Source organism: Zootoca vivipara, chromosome 1 (assembly GCF_965207765.1).
Source record: "Zootoca vivipara chromosome 1, rZooViv2.hap1.1, whole genome shotgun sequence".
NCBI classification, from domain to species: Eukaryota; Metazoa; Chordata; class Lepidosauria; order Squamata; family Lacertidae; genus Zootoca; species Zootoca vivipara.
In genome coordinates this window covers 45,466,770-45,473,761 of record NC_142582.1, presented here as the reverse complement: position 1 = coordinate 45,473,761, position 6,992 = coordinate 45,466,770, and the positions used below count along the sequence as shown (strand labels likewise).

Sequence of the window (6,992 nt, the reverse complement as noted above, 5' to 3'; positions counted from 1 at the left end):
TGTTCTGAAATTTGGACCCCCTGCTACATATATTCTTCAGTCAGTGGCATGCTATGCACCTATTTCATTTCCAGGATTCACAGTTTCTGTGCAGTTTCATATCTACCAAAGTTTATTCTGCTTTCCTTTGGGCCACATCAGCGAGGCCAAGAGAGGGGTCTTGCTGTCTGGGCAACCCAGGACCTCCATAAACACTGCCCAAGTTTGTGTAGCAGAGAGGTCACTACGGTGCTGCTAACACAGTGGTTTGCCTTCACCCCCAGAAGTGCACTCCATTGTCTCTCGAGACAAACAAAATGTTTGCCAAGCCAAAAGGGGGTGGCATAGGTGCATGGTCCATCTCAATCTTTAAAAAAAAAAAACCTACTGTTTTAAGTTGCAATCTACCTGACTCACAAACAATCTCTAGCAAAAATCAGACCTTTCTGCTATGTGAACCTGAGTAAATTGTTATGTGGGTACAACCACACACCTATGCAGTTCTGCATGAGTCAGTGTATACATTACAGCTGCCGTGCAGAAAGGTGGTCTAAAATTTCAGTTGTTCTGCCTTTCACTGTGCTGACTTGACCGTTTTCTGAAGCAAGTTGGAAAAACTTGGAGTCTGCTCTGCATGGTAGAGACGGACAAATAACAGGCACCAAAAGAAATGTGAGTGGGTGGGAAGGAATTTGATTTCCCATATGCTTTTTGTTTCTTTGTACTTAAAATGCAAGGTTTACACACACACCCTGCCCAATATATTAAATAAATACATACATTGCTAATTTTAAACTGAACACTCAGTCCACACAAAATGTTTCTGTACTGGTAACACTGCATTGGATCTACATTGAGTTAGCTGCACTGAAGTCCTCTGTTAAGCAACTAAATCTCAGCCTAACCTACCTCACAGGGTTGCTGTGAGGGTAAAATGGGGAGGAAGAGAACTATGTACGCCGTCTTGAGCTTCTTGGAGGAAAAGTGGGGTATTAAATAAATAAATACCCCTCCCCCCAATATTGATGTCAAGAGGACCTAAGTGTGAGTAACTTAAGCTGAAATCCTCACCAGCTTTACTGAACTCCACAGGACTTACTTCTGAGTAGCTGTCTAATCCTGTCCTCAAACAGAGCAATCCTAACATAGAGCCTGGGAGGATCAGAGTGGCAGAGTCACTGTGGTGAATTTGAAGTCGTGACGGATCATGCCAGCCGGGGCAGAAGTGTGGCACAGTTTCCTTTTGTGTCCGGCCTAAAGATTAGTCACTTTTCTCTGTCCAGAAGTGCCCTGTTTTGGGGGATTTCCACACTGAATCACTGGAGAGAGAAACCGCATTGGTAGCTTACTGGGGAGCTGAGGGTGCCTGCTGCAATACGACACTCTCATCATCAGTGGCACCAGTGTACATGCCACCCACCCCAGTAATCAAATTGGGAGGGTGCTTAAGATCCAGTGGTTAACCTGGATCCGAACCATTAACTGATAATCCTCAAAGAGGAAATGAAATTCTGATCCATGCAAGAACAAACTAGAAGGAGACAGATAATTTTAAGCAGTGGTGGAAATGAGTATGTGTTCATGTGGTTTCATTGCTACATGTGCAGCCAAAATTAAAACCCTAAGCCTTTTTGTTTTTCATGAAGGAGACCCTGAGAACTGTCCTTTTTGCCCATGCCTTTTTGTTCCATTGTCCTTTGGCTACCTGACTTCAGGCCCATGACTTAAACTTTTTAAATGGCCAAGTTTTATAGTAATCTAACAAAAATATTCTTTTCTTTTTTTAAAGCTCGCTTCTTTGGGGCAAGGAACCCAATGCACACAGACAAGGATACGCTGTGTTTGCCCGAGGGCTGCTCAGGTCTGCTTCCCCCACTCAATAATGCAGAAGGTGCTTCCAGCGATCTCCAGTAATTTGCAGGTCTCATAGGATCTGTGGTCAAAATTGTAGAAAACGGTCAGGAGAAGTGGTAAGGATCTTAGAGTCTTCTTTCCATATCTGCCCCCTAGAGAGAGCTAAGCTTGCCCCTCTCTATCTTTCCTTCCCAGAAGCTTTTGCAGCACTGAGATGGTCTGTGAGCAAAGGGGCTCTCTGAATTCTTGAAGACTATTCTATGCCAAACTTCTGGCTAGAAAACTGACGTTCACAGTTTACTGGGATGTAACTTAAAGCATCCACTGCAGCAGAACAGTATTCCTGTTCACCAATGGGTGTATATCAAGGTTGGGGAGGTGGAGCTGGCTGAAGGCCTGAATCCAGAAGTGGCCAACATTCCATAGGTCATTTTGACAGGGATATTTCTTTATTGGCTTTCTGCCATACAGCGCGGGATCATTCTTAGGTAAAAATCAGGTTTCTTCCTTGCTAGTTTTCTGTGAGTTCCAGCGCTGGGTTTCTGCTACAGCACTGACCTGATAAAGAAAATCAGGGAAATAATAAATACAGAATTTTTTAAATTAGTAAAACAAATCAACAAACTTTTCAAAGCCTGGGGAAATAAAATGGTCTGCTCCCAGTCCCTTCTATTGGAGAGTGGTCTTGACTCTCCCTGCTTGTTTTGAATTGCTTTGCAGTTGCACAGCCATCAACCACCCAATGTCATCCAAAGTCAGCTGACTGACATCTCAAGCTAAAGCTGCAAAGGGACACGGCTGTTGAAGCATCCCAATGAGCCCAAGAGAGAAGCCAGCAGGAGAGGTAAGCTATGGACCGCCAGAGCCTGGGCACACCAGTAAGAGGGTAGGCTGCTTAGAAGAAGGTCAGGTGGGATCATGGAACTGGGGAAAGACAGAAGCCACCAACACTTTGCTGGAAGAAACCTGGGTTGGGGGGGGGGGGCTTAGTGGTACACTGAGACCAAAAAGAAGAGAGAATAAAAGAAGCAGAGAAGGTAAGACCAAGACAAAGACTTTCAAGACACTCCCACTCAAGCAGTGGAGGAACAAGTCTAAGAGGCCTCCAGAAGAGTCTGTGTGGGGACAACTAACACAGTGCCTTTTGGATGCAAGACACTGCAAGGGGAAATCCTAAACTGACCCCTGACTCATCTGCCACCAAAAAAATCCCTAAGAGATGCTTCCACCCATAGGGTAGTCCAGTGCTGGAATTTAGGGAAAACTGGAGAGGAAAAGACAATGATTCTTACATGAGGATGATCCTGTGCTGTAAGGCAGAAAGCCTATAAAGAAAGAACAGGCAGGAGTATGGGTTTTTCTGTGAGTTATGGATACACACTATTTTGATGTGCTCCATCCTCCAGACCCTTCCACATACTTTTTTTATTTTATTCTAAGACACCCTGATAATGTGTTTGAAATAGGTGGGGCATGAGTTCTAATAATTAAATTAAACTGAGAGCCTGCCTGCTTTCCTCTCCTGTAACTCCATATGTCACTTAATACAAAAAATAATAACAAAAAGGGACAGAAGTGTAAGGTTTCCCAGCCCTCAATTTTTTAATCTTTAGACGTCATCTACTCCAATGCCAAATGATGTTTCTCTTGTCTAATTCTGGCTGGGATTTTTTTTTTTTTTGAGAGAGAGAGAGAGAGAGAGAGAGAGAGAGAGAAAGTGCTTAGAAGTGAAGCACAAAGAGACAGAGCTCAAAGAAGTCCCTCTTAACAATTTCTACACAGCAAGGGCACAAAGCATCTATATGCATAGAGCACCCTTCATTATGATGTTCTAAATATAGCAGCGCCCACTTGAGTCAATATTTGAAATGAAAAGCCACTATAAAAGAACTTCCATATGCATTCACCACATCTGTAGGATGCTGCTGCTGCTCTGTGTGTGTGTGTGTGTGTGTGTGTGTGTGTGTGTGTGTAATATATATATATATATATATATATCAGTGGAATCTTTTAAACCCATAAAGGAACACCTGATAAAATATTTAACCTGTAGCCTGAAAAGGATTCAATACAGGCACTTACGCAAACGGGATTGCGAAAGGGAGTCCACTGCAGTGCCTTCCCACAAAAGATAGAATAACAGGAAGTGCTGGCAGCTGTAGAATCTGCACTTCATCCATGGTTTGCTAGAGATAGTTACATTCCCATCCACTTGCATGGGATCAGGAAATTAAATGAGGTGTTCCCCTCCACCCAAATTGGAAAGTGATTCACTTTCCCCCCAAACCAGTTCAATATTCATATGCTCCCCACCCAGCTACTCGGGCACCTGGGCAGGAGCCACCCATAGGGGCAGGGTGAGGGCGGGACAAGCCGGCCATAGTGGCAGGGTGCACCGTGGGGCCTCCAGAATCTGCCTGCCTCCTCCCACTCAGCTGCCCTACAGCTGGAGGCAGGCAGCGGTCAGACCGTTTGGACAGCACGGAGCCTGCATGCGCCCAAGCCACCGTGTCTCTCCCAAGTGAGACGTGTGGCTCGGGTGCATTGCAGGCCCTGCAGTGAGTGCCGCCCAGCATTTTGTCACCTCCCTCAATGATGGCATCTGGGGCAGCCCACACCCACCGTACCCCCTTCCTCCGCCCCTGCCTCCACCCATGCATTTGCCCCAACCTCATCCCCCTAGCTAGCTCAAGTTGTTCCAGAGGGATACCAAATCCCTTTCTTTTCCATGTCCCCCCCTCCAGAGTCTTGGTGCAATGGCAGTAGTCCCTGGGGATCTTCCCCCTTTGCACTCATAAACTGCATGACAAAGAAAGAGAGAAGACCCAGTTTCCTTCTGGCGATGTCTGGAGTGCCGCTGCTGTTGCTAGCCTTAAATGTTTATCCAGCTCAGATCCGAGTAAAAATTTGCCTCTTCTTTGACGTGAGTATCGCAGGCACACAATGTTCATTTCTGGGCCCATTGCCCAGTGAATTCCCTCCATTATCTCTGCATGTAGCTTACATCACATCCGTTACAAGAACCCATAGCAGTAATGCTGGTGATAGTGCTTGTGGTACGCAATACTAGTTCTGATCATCCCCAAGGAAGAGGCATTAGATACTGTGGATGGTTCTAGGAGTCAGAGTAACTTCTGTAGCCATTTTAAAAGGAGGGAATCAAAGAAAATCAGGCTGAGGCAGTTTACAATCCTCCCCTCCCAGTACACACACACACACACACACACACACACACACACACACACACCCTTTCATGAGGACTTCCAGGAGAGGTTTGGAAAGCTCAGGGCCTGCATTGGGGAGTAAGAATTCAGCCCACCCCTAATATATCTGGTTTAGTACTCTGTGTTTTGAGATTGCTGTTGCTCCTATCAGATCAGGGGGGTGGGGATGCATATTGAGAGGTGTACACTGGTCACAAGCTTAGACTTTGAAATATACTCGGAGTAGAGAGTGAATTTCATGCTCTTTATTCAGCTCGTAGTCATCAAGGAAAAGAAGAGAAGAATGCCCTTTTCCCAATACCATCTGCTTATATACATTATTTACGCAATGGGCTTTGCGTGATTGGCTACTTCAGGGCTACACCTGTGGGCCAATCAGTTTGTGGATTGACTTCTGCCAGCAGCCTGATTGGCTGCTCCTGCAGGCCAATCAGGTTGCGGATTCACTTCCACCTGGAGTTGGATTGGGTGGCTCCTACGGACCAGTCAAACTGCTGATTCTGGATCCTATTGTTCTATGATTCAGCTCAGTACACAACAGACTTGTAACTGTAGTTTGGGGAAGCAGTTGGGTCTGTTTGGGAGCAGCTCTGTCGTTTCCCAGTTCGACTCACTATTCAAGACTGAATTAGATCTATTAAAAATGAAAATCTGTGTCCCCCCCCAATTCAAATAATGGGAAATATAAAACTGACTATAACTCTTCCCCCCCCCCCATTTTCACAGAACTCGATGCAATTTGCAGACATGGTCATTCCTTCTGAGAGGGCAAAGCTTGCCAAATTTCAGTGTAACAGCTGCAGAGGTTCTCCTACAAGTACAGACTCTCCTGTTTGGGGGTGAGTACAGTAGGAATAAATAAGAAACTGGGTTGTAGGCAAAAGAGCATGGATCCTCAGGAAGATGGGTGTGGGGGAAATGATACCCTCCCAGCAAGTACAGTGGTACCTCGGGTTACAAACTCCACTAACCCAGAAGTAGTACCTCGGGTTAATAACTTTTGTTCAGGATGAGAACATAAATTGTGCAGCAGCAGCAGGAGGCCCCATTAGCTAAAGTGGTACCTCAGGTTAAGAACAGTTTCAGGTTAAGAACAGACCTCCAGAACGAATTAAGTTCATAACCAGAGGTACCACTGGTGATCCAAAGGATCCAAAAAGATCACTGGTGTTGGATCTCCACCCCATGGATTTTGGGGGGTGCAGCCTCTTCTCCTTGGAAACAGTGGGAGACCTACATGGGGGGGGGGCTGAAACTTGAACTACCATGAGAGCCTCTTTACAACCAGCAACAATGTCTGAGTAACCACTGTTATCTTCTTCAGCGAGTTGCACGACAGATCACCACACTGTTCTAACATCTGTGCTACTGACTTTCAAACTTTGGGATTGTTGAAATATATGCAACAACAAAAATTAATTAATTTGATTTGTGCAACTCAAATTTGGTCTACTAGACCTAAAACTTTTAAGCAATGTGGACTAAAGTCAGTTTGGTGACCCCTCTGGGATTAGGGGCTCTGAAACTTAAGCTTCATTAGTTTCATAATAGATCTGCCCCTGCTTGGGAGTGAGAGATCTCTGTATTGACTAGCACAGGGAAAGGGGTGGTGGAGGGGAAAAACAAATCCACTTTAAAAACAAACACAGCTTTTGAGCTGATTGGAGTGTCCTAGGAAATTAATCCACTATCATGAAAATCTAGGCCTGTTAATCAAAATGAAAGATTCTGCTACAGCTCTCCACCCACACTAACCCCGCCTCGAGCTTCGTAAATTGCGGTGCTCAAAATTGGACACAGTATTTCAGGTGTGGTCTAACCAAGGCAGAATAGAGTGGTACTAATACTTCTCTTTTTCTGGACACTATACTTCTGTTGATGCAGCCTAGAATAATATTAGCTTTTTTTTTTGCTGCTGCATCACACTGTTGACTC

At 45.2% G+C, this 6,992-nt stretch overlaps 1 long non-coding RNA gene across 2 annotated transcripts; it reads left to right on the top strand.

Moving 5' to 3' along the window:
* Positions 1 to 1,768: 1,768 nt before the first annotated feature.
* Positions 1,769 to 6,610, top strand: LOC148687539 (uncharacterized). 2 transcript variants are annotated; one of them, XR_015946752.1, is made up of 3 exons: positions 1,769 to 1,949; positions 2,554 to 2,677; positions 5,784 to 6,610. It is a non-coding gene; the product is annotated as an uncharacterized LOC148687539 (long non-coding RNA). The 2 variants fall into 2 exon arrangements; XR_015946753.1 differs by lacking the exon at positions 5,784 to 6,610 and adding an exon at positions 4,578 to 4,705 and having other exon boundaries at positions 1,784 to 1,949.
* Positions 6,611 to 6,992: the final 382 nt, after the last annotated feature.